The sequence below is a fragment of the Miniopterus schreibersii genome (genome assembly GCF_964146895.1).
Source record: "Miniopterus schreibersii genome assembly, chromosome: 11".
NCBI lineage: Eukaryota > Metazoa > Chordata > Mammalia > Chiroptera > Miniopteridae > Miniopterus > Miniopterus schreibersii.
In genome coordinates, this window is record NC_138111.1 from 17,302,556 (window position 1) to 17,317,826 (window position 15,271).

Genomic DNA, 15,271 nt, shown 5'->3' on the forward strand with positions numbered 1-15,271 from the left:
GTTATCCTTCCTTCCCTCCCTCTTTCCTAAGTTGGGTTTTTAGTACACATAGCACAACTGCTTTAGGCAAGAAACTGGTTCCACGGGCCATGCGTGGCTGGCTTCAGGATGGTTCTTACAGGGCTCTGAACTTTCTGGCTGAAGTTTCCATCACAAAGGCAATGGGAGGAGGGGGTACAGGCGCCTGCAAGATGCCCACTTGAGTCTGCTGAACTCCACCAGCCTTGGGGGAGGCAGGGTAGAGCTACAAAGTCCGCAGGCCTGGGACATATAGACTCCTTCCAACCAAGGGAACCTGAGGAATGTGGGAGGGGAGCACCGAGGCTAAAGAGGTCAAAGTGTATTCCTGCAGGTATAAGCAAGCACCCAGAACCTGCAGAGTGACAAGCCTGTGCCTGGGGTCATGGGAGGTCCCCAGGGCTCTGAAGTGGCCCCTCGTTGCAGCAAGGAGCTTACAGCCTTGGAGGAAGAGAGCACCAATTCACATAAAGGGGGCAAAACAGCCCAAGGCACGGGAAGTGCGGTGACAGGAACGGGAGAGAAAACTCCGACTCCGCTCATGGTGCAAATTGTGCAGGTTGAGGAGCGTTTCTGAAGGAAGCTGGGAACACCAACGGTCCTCAGCAGCTGTAGCTCCTCTGCCCCCCACCGCCACCCCTGCTGAAGATGGCAGGCTGGGGCGGGCTGGAGAAGGAGCTGGGATTCGGAGTGGGCCCCTTTCACCCCCTCTCCCCACCCGCCCCTGAAGACACAGAGAGCAGGAATGTCTGGGAAGGACTTGACTTGCTTCGGGCAAAGCCTGCAGGCCAGGAAGCGGAGGGTCGAGGTGATAACCTGGGCCCCAGTCCAGCCCAAGGCAGCCCGTCCGCTTCCACCCCCAGCAGAGCTTCTTCCACATGTGGGACCGGGGCCTGTGCTGACCGTGGGAGCCGGAGCCCAGCCACATCCCAAGGACAGAGACCCCAAGCACCCCTGAGTAGCCGCAGGCTAAATTTAGACCAGGCAGGCGCGAGTTAACACTGTGACCCCCCACTCCACCCCCCCAAGGGCACTAATACCAACTAAGCCTCTGGGTTTCCCTCCCACCCACCTCCTGCCACGAAGCCATCGCAGCTAAAAGTGACCGAGACAGTTCCTGTTCCTACAGACCCAGCCTTTCTCATGGGTCAGCACAGCAGTGGCCACCCTGCCATTGTCTCTGGCTTGTGCCTCAGGTACGGGCTCGAAGACGGGATGCAGCTACGTCTGAAAACCCCTTTCGCTGGAAACAAGGCTCGCCTGTGTCGCGGCCCACTCTCCTGGCGAAGGCGAACGGTCTCCTTGTGCGGTCACCGGGTCTCCCCAACACCGCAGCCCCTCAGCCCTGCGGAAAAGTCACCGGCTCAAATGGCAGGCTGCACATCTGGAAAACGTTACGGTGTTGTTTGATTAGCACGTTTACAGCTCGGCTCCCTGTGAGAGAAACTGAAGATGGTGTTTGTGATGGGGGTGAGTGGCGGGGAGGGGAGGGGAGGGGAGGGGAGGGGAGGGGAGGGGAGGGGAGGGGAGGGGAGGGGAGGGGAGGGGAGGGGAGGGGAGGGGAGGAAGGAAGGAAGCTGCTGCCTTTTCCTGCAGCGCCTGGTGAAAGGCGTGTTTCTTTTGGTTCCTAGGAGGTCGGCTCCCTGCAGCAGGGATTGAGAACAGTGGGGAGGTCTCAGGGTCTCCCCTGCATGAGGAGAGAGATGCTTCATTTCAGCTCCAAGGAAGTCAACTTTCAAGTCCTCCTCACTGGGATACACTCTGCTCTGTTGAGGGGTCATCAGACGCTCTTCTCACCCAAGGCCTTTCCACTGTGGGACTATTTGGCGGGCAGGCCCCGCCTCCAGCATAAACCAAGATCAAGGCCACAGGGGCAATGCTGGCTCCTGCAGCCTGAAATGTCTAGGGTAACTGATTCTGCCGAAAGCAAAAGCAGGGCCAGCTTCAGTTCTTTATAACTGAGCAGTGTTCCTCTTGGTTTTAAAATAGTTCAGGATCTTGGGTTCATGCCTGACCAACCAGTAATGGCAGAGAGCAAAAGCTAAAAAAGAAAGAAACAACTGTGGACCGGGCAAAAATTCACTATGTTGAGGCAGAGAGCCAGGAGAAAGGAGAAAACAGTGCCAGAAGCGTTTGAGATTAACCCTTTGTCAGTTACTCTGTACATACAAACAGCGCTGAGGTTGTCTCAGGTCCTACAGTAGACAGGCACACACACTCCCTAAAAAGCCCTAAATCACTGGGAATGAGTAGAAAGGCTAGCTGTAGACTAAACAAATACGAGGCGATAACCAGAAAACCAGCTACCAGAATCGCTGGGTCAACTTGGTTACGTTCTGGAAAAGGGGACACACGCACACACACACCGTTTCACAGACACACTCACGCACCATCCTCAAAGCACTCTCTCTCACAGATGCCTTGTGTATCTGCACTCTCTGCGTGTGTGGTGTGGCGCTTTCCTCTTTGCCCTTCAGCATGAAAAGCTGGAGTTTTACAAGATTTGCTAAAAAAGATGCTAGTGGCCCGTGTGAGCTCGGCTGCCCACGGTTTTCCCAGCAGGAAAGGACTCCACAGCACAGCACTGCAGAGACTCCACAGAGACCCTGGCCTCTGGAGGAAACCCCCTCCTTCCAGATCAGAGAGAAAGGACAGCAAGAGAGGTCCCCGGCCTCGCTTACCCTGCCCGAGCGTGCGCCTCGACCGTCCCCAGTGAGAGCCGCCTCTTTCCAGGCAGATTCCTGCGCACTGGCTCGAGCGGGACAAATTCCTTCTGAGCCTCCTGACTGAAGGCTGTGATGTCACAGCTGGCCCTCCCTCTGCTCCCTAAAAGGCCATTCACACAAAGAAGGACTTTAACCCCCTTCCAAGAGGCCCGGCCCCTCCCGCGCTGGCCGGAGCCCGGAGGGCAGCCGCAGTCCAGCGGGAGGCCCCCGCAGAGCTCGGGGCTGAGCGGGAAGGCGGGTGCCAATATGAACGTCCGGCTGTCTTGAGTCAGAGATGGGCCTTGGATAAGCAGGGAATTAATGCCCCGGTGAGCCTGAGGTAGCAAAAAACCTCAAAGAGCCTGAAGATCCAGTTAAATGAACTTTTTAGGACAATTTATATATGTGTACATGTATCTGTAAAATAGGAAATGCTCACTGTAGAAAACAAGTTATTCATCTTGGGGTGGGGAACACAGAATATAATGTACAGGACAACACACAATACAATATTATGGAATTGTACACCTGAAACCTATGTAATTTTTTTAACCAATGTCATCCCAATAAATTCAATAAAAAATAAATAAATCAACAAGAGACAGATTTTTAAAATGTTACTCATCTTCTCTCCACTCAGAGAAAAAGTTAATATTTTATTACATTCCATGTAGTCTCTTTTCTAAAATGTGTATTTAATATTGTTGAGACCAGACAGTATATGCAATTTTGTTGCCAACTTTTTTTTTGTTTTACTCCATATTATCTCACAAGCACTTTTCATGTCCTGTAATGTTCTTTGCAAGACATATTTGAAATGGTTACGCGATGTCCCAGGCTGAAGCGGGACAGAAGAATTTGAAGTCAGGGATGAGTGCTCTAATTTCAAGGAATGTCTGGGGGAAGTGGCTCCACATTTCCACAGCCGACCAGTATCTCCCGCCGCAAAGAAAACATATCTGCATTTGCCCTGGGTAGACGTGAGTGCGGCAAAGCTCTCTCCTCCTTTCACCACAGTCACACCCCAGCACCACTCACAAGGGCTAATGTTGATGCATCCCCAGGCCTGGGAATTCCAACGGGCTCCCAACGCTGCCCCAGGCTCCACCCACCTTGTCCCCAAACTTTGGGTTGACCTAGAAAATTTAGGGCACAACTTGGGGTCTGCCTAACTAGAAAGTCAATGAGAATTCTAGGTCCAAGCAGGACCACAAAAAAGTCATTTTCCTCACTGAGATTTTGGAGAAGACGAAGAGAATTGAGATGAATAGTAGTGACTAGGAAGAGGAGAGCAAATGTCAAATATGGGGCTGTGGGGCCAGCTCCTTGGGGTCCGTTTGGGAGCAGTCTGTCTTGGTCAAGCAGGTGAGCGGCCCAACGATGGTGGCAGGGCTCCCGGTGGCAGACCTCCTGGGAAGTCCTTGAAAACACAATTCAAGGAAGGAATAATCGGAGTGGATGGAGCCTAGGGAGGCTCTTTTGACAAGGGAGCTAAAGGTATGCTGTGCTTTACAACTATGTACCATGTCCAAACAGCGTTTTTAACAGGCTGGAATTTATGAAGAACCACCCGGGAGTTTTTCGGTGACAGACTTGGTGACACCAAATCACCAGGGAGTGTGTGGAAGCAGAATTTATGTGTCCTTTGGAATAATTGGAATGTTTGGTTGTCCAACCAAAGGCATTTCAAGATTCTACTTAACAGTCTAAAGGAAAATGAGGTGAGGGGGGAATCGAACACCAAGTGTGGCAGGACTCTGCTCGAGAAAGACGGACCAGGCCAGGGTCTTCCATGAAGAGGTGCCTCTGAGCCAAGAGGCAAGAGCGATCCGCAGGACCTGCTAGTTTACTTCAAGGGTGCTGCAACCCGATCTTCTGTTTAGTTTCGGGGGGGGGGGGTGCCTTGCACTGGAGGACATGAGGCCGCTTTGAAGCATGTCCTGGTTGACTGGGAAGCAGCGTGCAATTTGTGAGGCTCAGCAGCTGGGGTTTGGAGGCCATCAGTGTTTTGTGACCATCAGCGAACATCTACGGCACACCTGCTGGGTGCAGATCAGTATTACACAGCCTTCCTTACCTTCTCTATTTACCTCTCCTACGAACAGCAAGGTGGAGGGTCTCACCCGTTCCACAGAGGGGCAGGTCCCAGTCTATGGAGCCAAGCCCTGCCCAGGTCGGGAACAGAGCTCTGAATCCACGAATCCCACCCACAGGCAGGGCTCGGCCCCTGGGAGCCACACTGGGCAGTTCAGGAGGGAGCGGACCCAGGAAGGGTTCTGTGCTCATCCAAAGGATCAAAAAGGAAAACTTAAGAAGCAAATGCAAGGCAGCCACTGACTGGCTTTGAAACCACATGCCTGCTGCTTGGTGACTTTGGGAAGGCCGTGTTTCTTTTCTGGGCCTCAGTTTTCTAGTCTGTGAAATGGAGAACTAAACTAGGTGAACCTCCCCAGGTTCACTTCCTTTCTGCTCCTAACTTGCAATTCCGTGATGTTAGCATGAACCTCGTGCACAGGTGAGGCACTGGGTAGTTCCGAGCCTGGCGATGGTGAATGCAGAGCCGAGGGCAAGCCAGAAAGCGAGCCAAGGCGGCAGCCCCGGGGCCCGCTGGGCAGTCTCGCCGGGAGAGTTCAAGGGTTCCGGGAGGGAGCTCGTTCCTCCTTACAGAACTTTCTCTCCTCAACGGAAGGAGTTTATTTTGCTAAATGGAGCCATCCTGTGCCTGTGCCTTAGTGTGATGGAATGTTCCCAGGTGGATTTGTTGAGATCAGGAAGATTGAGATGGAAGCAGGCAATGTGAAGAGGCGACCTCCAAAAATGATAAGAAAACGGTAAGGCAGGGATCACATAGTGGGAAGGGAGGGGAGGGAGGGGGCCACGGGGAAGGCTCCCTCACGTGCTCCCCGGGGCATAGTGAAGCTGGAGATTCGCAGCTTTTCAATCTGCTCCAAGGCCCAGTTCAAGGCCCATGGGCCAGGACACCTCCAGATGCCCTTTCTAAAGGGCCAGGGCAGTGGTGTCCTCCCCAGGCTGCCCTTGTCCTGTTACCTTTCAGTTAAGTCCCTCCTTCAAGTCCCTTCTCTAAAAGACTCCACATCCCAGCATGGAGCCAGGCCTTTCAAGCAATTTGCACTTGGTTGTGAATCTGATGGGAATATTTACGAGTTAAAGTATTTAAAGTAGGAGCTTATTTACCCAGAGGAATTCCTAATAAGGTAAAGAGTGAAGGCATACCCAGCCCTAAATTATTGAGGGAAGACTGGTGAGAAGGGAACAGAACAGCGACTTTCCTTAGAAAGGCTTTTAGGAAATCCACGCTCAGCACCTCTAGGACCCTCACACTCGCAGAGCAGGGAGTTGGGAAGAAATACACGGATATACAGACCCCCCCTACTCCCCGCAACTGTGTCCATGCCATGATCTCATTTATTCTTGTAAGAAACATTATCCTATAGAAAAAATAGTTCACCGACTGCCAAGCTCTCACTTCCCACTGCACCCTGCTATCTCCCAGGGTACCCTCGGACCGCCTCCGATACTGCCCCCAAAGTAGGCTTTGGGAGGGAGAATCTGATACGTTCATGCCAGAACCAGATGAAGCCAGTGGTGGCCCAGGAAAGGGGCCAAATAGTCTAGCAGGCTCCAGTGCAGTGCCTGGCATGCACCCCGCTTCGGCCTTGAGTGTGTGAGTCCCCTCATCAAAGATCGTAGACTCAAAATACAATACCAATGATGGGAAATTAAATACCTTGAGGAGAGTGAATCTTCATCTCCAAGCTGAGGATGTCATTTGCATACATATTGTTTGGAAAACTCACATCCACATATTGGTGTGCTTAGCCCTGGACAGAGGGGAAACTTAATGGTGTAGGGTGGTGAAAATCTAAGTGAAACGTGTAAATTTTATTTTATAAAGGTTTGCATTACTGAGCTTGTATTACTTTTGTAATTAGAGAAGTAATTGGAAGTAACAATTCATTAATAAATAAGTTACAAATTTGAGCTTTAAATACATGTAGACTTACAAAGGCCAAGGCTTGTCTACTTGTCAGGCAACACCTCAGTCTCCGTTTTCTTTTCTTTTTTCTTTTTTTAAATATATCTTTATTAATTTCAGAGAGAGGAAAGGAGAGGGAGAGAGAGGAAAGGAGAGGGAGAGAGAGATAGAAACATCAATGATGACAGAGTCATTGACTGAGCCCACAACCCGGGCATGTGCCCTGACCGGGAATCGAACCTCGATAGCCTGGATCCTAGGTCAACGCTCAACTGCTGAGCCACGCCTGGCCGGGCTCAGTCTCCGTTTTCGATCAGCATAGTGAGCAGGAAGCCTTGGCTCAGCTGCAATGAACTCAAGTGCATCAAAGCGTGGCCTTCTCTTGAGGGAGGTTGTGCTTTCCTGTCACATATCCCACTTTTAGGAGCAGACTATCGCTCTACACAATTGATAATAAAATCTTTCTTGTTCAAAAAAGATACGTAATTGACTCGTTGTCACATATAGACATTTTCCTTCCATGAGCTGTCAATTCCCAGAAAAGTTGGGAAATACTTTGTGAGTAACCAATTTCCTCTTTGGGAGTCAAATGCCATAGAGCTTCATGGACTGTGTCACAGACAGGATTTGTCATAGGAAACCCCCAATGAAAAGTTTCCCGAGGTCTGAGCAGCCAAGTAGAGCACAAAAATTGGAGCTGACTTCATCTACTATTCTAAACAAGAGTCATTTTTTGCTCCATTCAACTTAAATGTGCAGATGCATTAATCTCGTAACCCCCCCATCCACCTATAAGACAGACAGACAGACAGATACACACACACAAACAGATACTCCACTCAGTCCATTTGAATCAATGTTTTGTTCTAGTAAAGTATTTCAGAGTTTGGAGTAAAGTTTTAAAAATATTATTTGGGGTTGCTAAATCTAGTCTTCTGTAAGCAAAACCATGTGTTTTATTAAAATTTAAAGCAAATGCTGGGAGAGCTGAGGGATTGCCAATAAGTCTGCAACTGAGGCAACCCCAGACTCTGGACCCGATGCCAAGTCAGCCTGGGGATCCCTGCCCTTCTGTCAGCCAGTTCCCAGCCCTCTGCTAGACCTCAGCGTGTGAGCTCAGCCTGTTATAGGAACCACCAAGCTCTTCCCTGCTCCAAGACAGGAGTGCTAAACAACAAGCCCTCCCATCCCCAAGGCAGCAATCACAATCTTAGAGAAGAAAAGAAAACCCAGCAATCAAGAGATGCTCTTGAAATGAAATTCCAGGTGAGCCCTAAGTAAACTCAACCAAAGTTGGTACCTACCACTTACCAACAGGAAGAGGGTTTGACCCTATTGAATTAACTACTGAGGGATCACAAGGGAACTGCCAGAAGGCTCTAGAAGGTTTAGATGGTCATCCACAGAACAGGTCTCATCATCATGGCTATTAGTGTCACCATGAACTGAAACTTACTCTCAAAACCCATGAATGGCCTTTTCTTAGGTTTCTTAAAAAGCACAATGCCATATGTGAAGCCAGCTGGGCACAAACAGACCTCTGATACCATTCACCCTGACACGCTCTGGCAGAAGGAGAGATCTCCAGGAAAGTCCAGATGGTCACTCTGAGAAGCTGCTCTGCCAGGACGAAGTGGCAGTTCTGGACCAGGCCGGGCACTGGGGCCACTGCCTGACGGCAAGCTGGGCCTGGAGGGCAGCACGCGCAGTGACGGCTCGAGCCCGGCCCCTGCCAGTTTTCTGACTCCCACCTCATGCAGCAAACTAATGCCACTGACCACACGAGATTCTGAGCCTGGTGGCAGAGGTGCATTTGTGGTTTAAACTGAGAGAAACTTGCCCTTAACTCTGAGGACCTGACTCTGGCCCTGGGTCCGCTGCTCTCCTGTGCTGCGGCCAGAACCAGGGGACCGTGTGGCATCACCTCTCTCCTGCCACTGCTCTGTGCCCTCTCAGTCCTGCCCTGGGCCAGCTCTGCTGGACCACATTCTGGGAACAGTGTGGGCAGCCCAGCTCTGGGGGCAGCTGAGGGCCAGTCACCTGCTTCCGTCTACTGCTTTTGTGGATCTGAATGCCAGGAAGGAACCTCTGCAGGAGGAGGAAAGCATGGAATGTCTCCATCCACCAAGGGGATGGGGTGCAGGGAATAGTGGTGGGAGGGTAGTTGGCTTCATGCAAAGAAATGTGCTCCCTCCCTTTGCTTAAAGCCAACAGAACCGACCACTACACCTCATGTCTCATTTATGAGCAATCTCTCTGCTGAGCCATGGACTCCCAGGAGCAGAGCACTGTGGTTGAGCCACAAGTTATACCGGTTATGCCAACAGGAAAGCAAGCAACAAGAAAGAAGGTTTTCATTGGTTTCAACAGCCTCTGCTTCGTTCTGTTCACCCCCTTGAGGCCCCCTTTGCTCTAGTGGCCAACTGCTGCCACGGTTTTCAGACCCTTGTTTTATTGCCCATTTCTTTGTGTGTGAGAAGGAGATCGAGAGGGAAAAACAAGAGTCTAGAGGAAAGAAGGTCAGGGTTTGAATCTACTGGTGTCACAAACTGACTGTGTGATGCTTACACAAGGGTTTTCTCCTCTCTGAAACTCAGGTTCGTCATCTGTCAATGGGTATAATTACTGTAGTATGTCGAACAGCGTCTCCTCCAAAATTCATGTCCACTTGGAACCTCAGAATGTGACCATTTGGGGAAATAGGGTCTTTGCAAATGTAATTAGTTAAGATGAGGTCATACTGGGTTAGAGTGGGCCTTAAGTCCTTATAAGAGGGAAGGACACATAGAGAACTCCACATGAAGGCAGAGACAGAAATTGGAGTGATTCATCTGCAAGTCAAGGAGCCAAGGACTGTTGGCAGCCACCAGAAGCTAGGAGAGGCCTGAACAGATGCTCCCTCTGAGGCTCCAGAAGGAACCAACAACCCTGCCATCCCTGACTTCAGATTTCTCATTTTAAGCCACGGAGTTTGTGTTCATTTGGTACAGCAGCAATAAGAACACACCTGCCTTCCAACTGCTGTGCAGATTACCTAAGAGGCAGCCTGTGAAAGCAGCTGGCCCATGACTGAGACAGGACAGGCCCTCACACAGGACAGGTCACCCTTGCTTTCTCCTCCGGCAATAGGCCAATAATGGGATTTTTCAAGACTTGTCAGAGGCGGTGGCCCAAAGGTATTTGCATGTTTGAAACTTGTGGACAGAACAGGGAGAGTAAAGAAATACGTGTGGAATAAGGGCTGCAGGCACGGATACTGCTGTCCACGGAAGCCAGTTTGGAAAGACCAAAGCTGCAAAGCCCTAGGAGCTGGCAATGAGCATGCACCTTGTCAAACCGGAGAAGGGACACAGGATTCCAAGGCCTTGAAGGTTTTGCTGAGGTCGATGAGCATTTGTGATCTGACAGTTATTGCACTAAGTGATTTTAATGCACAATCACATTTATTTCTCAGAATCAGCCTATGCAGCCAGTGTTCTTGATGGTAAAGCTCAGGAAACTGAGATTCGCAGTGTTACGTGACTTGCCTCAAGGCATCCAGCAGTAAGTGGTGAAGCTGGGGTTAAACAGAGGCCGCCTGTCTCAGGGTCCTTAACCACATCTTGCCTCTTGTAAATGCAGACCTAGAAGTTGAAACAATCTGGACTAGAGGCTTATCCAACAGGGAAGATCAGCTCCAAGGTTCTTTGTCTACTTTACCGCAGACTCTGAATGGACCCTAGAACTCTTCCCAGGTGCTCCCTTGGCTTAGTGAGGTGCCGGTTTTCTTTACAGGAAATAGAAATGATATGGCTGACATATGAATAATGTTCATTATTCACTGAACATTGCGATGTGTAGGCATCTCTATGCCCATCACATACATTATCTCAGTAAATCCACACAGCCACACCCTGAAGTAGGATATAACCTCTATTTTGCAGATGAAGACACTGAGGATCAGAGCTTAAGTAATCTGCCCAAGGGCACAAAGACAGTAAGTGACAGAGTTGAGCTCTAAGCCCTGGCTTCTCCAGCTCTCCAAAGTCCGCCCTAAATAAGCAAACCGTGGTATCCTCTTTGCTTTCCCAAGACACGTGGTGTGCCATGGCTCACTGAGTCTAAGAATTCACTTAGAGCTCTTAGCTATACCTTAAAAAGCTGTGTCTGCCATCTGCCCCTACTTCAGATGCTTGGAGTTCTCTAAATGCCCCAGGTGAGTGACTTTCTCTTCAACTGAGTGGTTGGAATTCTCTAGATAATGTCTGGTCACTCCCAAGAATGTTTGTTTGTCCTGTACACAGTTTCAACCACAATAGCAGGGATAGTCAGTCCGTCCATTCCAGACAGGGACCCCTCCCCAAACAAGCAGGGCAGAAGGTGGGGATCCAAGAACAGGAAATAACAGAGACTGGGTGTGGGGAAGGGAGGCTTCCATGCGGCAGGAACACAATCAACAAACATTTCAAGCTGTGAGATGTTAGAAGGCCAGCTAGTTCAAAGGTTGACAAGAGCCAAGATGCTGCATTGTTGTATTCTAAAACGCTCAATCTCCCACCCCACCCCCCATGTTTTTTTGAGCACATCTTATGCAAAATGAAAATATGTAACACCAAGGAGCCATGCTCCTTGCATTGGTGACATCCTGCTGAACCTCAGAATTGGTTGCAGGTGGTTTAAACTTCTGTATCTCATCTTATCAAGGTATTTGGCCTGTGGGGGATGGAGAAGTGAAAGAAGGCTGAGGCTTTACCTGCAAAGACTGGGTGTAACAAGGGATTTCTCACAGCCTCTACAAGTCAACCTCCCTCAATGTCACGGTGCAGTGCTGAAGTTCATAAGTTGGCATGTTTCCCTTTCAGTAAAGTGGTTGAACCTCTCATAAAAAGCATTCTTTAAAATCACTTCTTGATTTCACCCTCTAATTCATGTTTAACAAACAATAGATTAGGCCAGTGATTTTCAACTGGTGTGCCACAATAACTTTTAAAAAATGCAATACCTGACACTTTAGTCAGGGTACTGTCCTCTTTTCCCTTAGACTGTCAAACAAAAATTTAAAAAGAGACAACAGCCAACACAATTATAGCCATCCAGAGTAAATGAATCAAAATTATACCTTTTTTTTTTTTTTTTTGGTCAGACTGGCAAAAAATAGAATATATTTTTTTGGTGTACCACAGAATTTTAGTAACTACTTTATGTGTGCCATGAGATGTAAATGTTGAAAATCACTGAATTAGGCCAATTCATTCCAGAGTTGAGATATGAGCAAAAAACAATAGCCCAAAAGAATGTGGGATGTTTAAAACCTGGAGCCCAATTAGATTCCAATACCCAGTTTGCCTTGGCCTGGATCACAACATCTGCAATATTTAAGCATTCAGTAATATAAATGTGCACCACAACCACTTCTGGATCAGAGGTCTCAGGGGTACATGAAGTCAGATGTGTGGTCCAGGAAGATGCCCCAGTCTGTGATCTGAACCCTGGCCACCCCAAAGGGTGCTCTAGATCAGGGGTGCCACTGTGGCTTGCTCTGGGTCTTCCCCTCCCCCTAAAGCTTGGCACAGACATTTCATGCCCTTCCCTCTTTCACTGGGCTTCCCTGCAAGGCCAGGGTCAAACCTGCCCCGCCCCCTCCCAAATCTCCTTGTATGAGTCAAGGGAATGAACTGCTCTATGGCCATTCTTCTAGAGGATTTGCCCGGTTATGGCTTGGGGAGTCCCTGATGCCAGGGCTTGCATTCACACTTTTGTAAACTGGAAAGCTACTTACTACTGGGGAAGCTCCTCACCTGTCATGGTCACCTTCCCAGGGCCTGAGGACATCACCAGGAGGCCCCCGTGTTCTCCACAGGGCTCTAAGGACCTCAGACTGAAATCTGGCCTCTCAATCCCCAGGTTTTTGAAGTTTTAACAACAGGACACCCCATTGCTGAAATTTTCCCTCTGAATTACCCACTTTATCCAAAAGCTGACTAGTATTGAAGAGTTTCATTTTCTGAATCCCATGAAAAATGAACTCCACCCTAAAATCTTCCCCTGGCATTACAAACTCTGAAATCTGTCAGTGTTATACTTCTCAAAAAAGAAAAAAAAAAATCAGGGGCATAGTTTTCATATACTTTTTAAAAAATTGAGGTAAAAGAGATATAACATAAAAGTTGCTGTTTTTACCATTTTAAGTGCATAATGCAGTGGCCATTAGTTACACTCAAAATGTTGCACAACCATCACCACTATCTATTTCTAAAGTTTTTCATCACCCCAAACGGAAACTCTATGCCCATTAAGCAATATGGGGCAAATTTTTTGAAACATCTGTGAGGCTAATGAAATATGAAATAGAATCTAGACAGAGATTACCTCTTTGCAGCAAACATAGGGGGAAAGCAGACTAGAAGAATATAAAATAATTATTGATTGTATTAGGGTAGTGGAATAACTACCCTAATTTACTTTCTAAGTTTTTGGCAATTAATTTTTTATATCCTCTTTTGGTCTTATAAGCATCCTAGAAAACTAAAAGTATACTGAAAAGCAATATGAAATAGCTTGATTTATAAAATGAATGTTTTCCTAAATTGTATGTAAATTAACACTAGCATTTGTCAGTATTTGAAAGTATCTGAAAGTAAAAAACAAAACAATCTTATTTTCACTTGCAAATCTCAAGCACACAATTACTAATTTACCACATCTGCAGTGCACTTAAATTCACAATTTTGCTAATATTATTATAAAATAAATGGTTTGGCTTCCTTTTTTTTTTTTTTTTTAATATATCTTTATTGATTTCTGAGAGAGGGAGGGAGAGAGAGACATCAATGATGAGAGAGTCATTGACTGGTTGCCTCCTGCACACCCCCCCGCTGGGGATGGAGCCCAAAACCTGGGCATGTGCCCTGACCGGGAATCGAACCCCAATCTCCTGGATCCTAGGTCGATGCTTAACCACTAAGCCACACCAGCAGGGCCTGCTTACTTTTGTAAAAACAACAACAACAAAAATACCACACACAAAAAAACCTGGGAATTTAACAGTATTAGGACCAATTCTTGAAGGAATTTAAATGATAACTAGTTTGAGAAAGAAACCACAGTCATTTCTACTTCAAAAAGCGACCAAATAACTGGAATACTTCTGCGCTTTAGCCTGCCTCAGCCTACTTGGAGATTAATCCTTTGCATAAGAATATACCCCAGATGAAGTCAGTCAGTCAGTGGTTAACAATCAGAGGTAATCCCGTCCTTAACGTTGGGTTAACAGATGCCTTATCTTCCATTGAGAGCGCCTTGCACATCAAAGCATTATTTGGCAACAGGGCAAAGCAGACTGGAGGGAGGGGGGCTCTTTACCCCTCAGGGCTAATTGCTGGAATTGAATGTTTCCTAATGGAGATAGCAGCTTTCAGTTTAATAAACAAGCCATTTGTTTGAAAACCGAATGGCAGCCCAGTTCCTGGGCTGTTGATGGATGATGTCTTTGTGCACACACACAAAGCAATCCAAGCTTCAGGCCCCCAGGCCTCTCAAAGCCACTCTCAGCTGGTGTGCGCCCCCGCCCCAGCCCCCCATCCAGCTGCGCTGGGAGCAGCACAGGGGTCCCCGGCACACCTGACGCACTGAGCGCCCACCGTGCACCTCTCTTCGCAGCGACTCTCCCCTTCAGTGCACACCAGCAAGGGGGCCCTCTCTCCTCCCACCCAAACGAGACCGCTGCAGCCTTTCCTGTGCCCCCAGCAATAAAGCCCAGAGGAGCCTTGAGGTGCTCGGAAGTATGATCTTTCCCCATTAGCCCAGGCCTCGCTTCACACCCCCAGAGCTGCTCTTTTCCTGCCGCCACCTCTGGACCCAGCTCTCAGGACTTCGGGCCTCCTTTGTGGTCAGCCCTCTCAGACTTTAGTTATAAATGCTCATCGTCTATGGTGGGAGCTGTGGCCCTGCTGAGACCTGTGTAGTTCCATCTGGGTCTCCACCTTGCAAAAAATTAACCCAATGGACCCAAGGTTTTCCTCTTTAAAAAAAAGAAATGCAACCGTATTTGCCAAAGGAGTTCTCCTATCGATGCAAAAAATATGCAGATGTGGCCTCTGGATAATTTCTAAAATAGTTAAGGCTGTCGTCAATCTGGACCGCTTTGCTTTGTCAACCAGAGGTTCTCACAGCTTTACACAAAAAGGTTTGGAATGAAACCCGCCTAGACTATTGTGCAAAATTAACTAACCAGCTGAGGGCACTTGCAAGTCTAAAAGGATACTTGTAATAAACTTGGTTCCCCTTGGGTTTGCCTGCTGATAAATGTTTTGTCCAGCCACGTGTAATAAAGGAAATGCGAGACCAACTGCCCCGCGGTAATGAACGTGAAACACAGCAGTACTTAGGCGGCTCGTTAACTGCGCGGGGTCAGCGCCAATGGCCAACAGGATCCTGTGAGCAGGTCAAAGAGCAGGGGTTTGGAACATGTCCATGTGTAGCCACCAGTTGGACATTATCAAAAACTCTTAATTATTTCTTTAATGACGTGCACTATGTGTGCACATGCGGATAAGTAACCAGTCCTTTAAAA

General features: G+C 48.5%; 1 protein-coding gene across 11 annotated transcripts in view; it reads right to left on the minus strand.

Annotated features, from left to right (window-relative positions):
• The window catches only part of PALM2AKAP2 (PALM2 and AKAP2 fusion), a 351,155-nt gene that overhangs the window by 34,465 nt on the left and 301,419 nt on the right, over nt 1–15,271 (minus strand). Inside the window, exon 1 of one of the 11 annotated variants that reach the window (XM_081152442.1) lies at nt 2,700–2,774. The exons of 8 other annotated variants lie outside the window; for them this stretch is intronic. The gene's annotated coding sequence lies outside the window, so the exon portion shown is untranslated. Of the gene's footprint in view, nt 1–2,699; nt 2,775–15,271 lie in introns of those variants that run through there. 2 more of the 11 variants (XM_081152449.1, XM_081152443.1) reach the window with 2 other exon arrangements.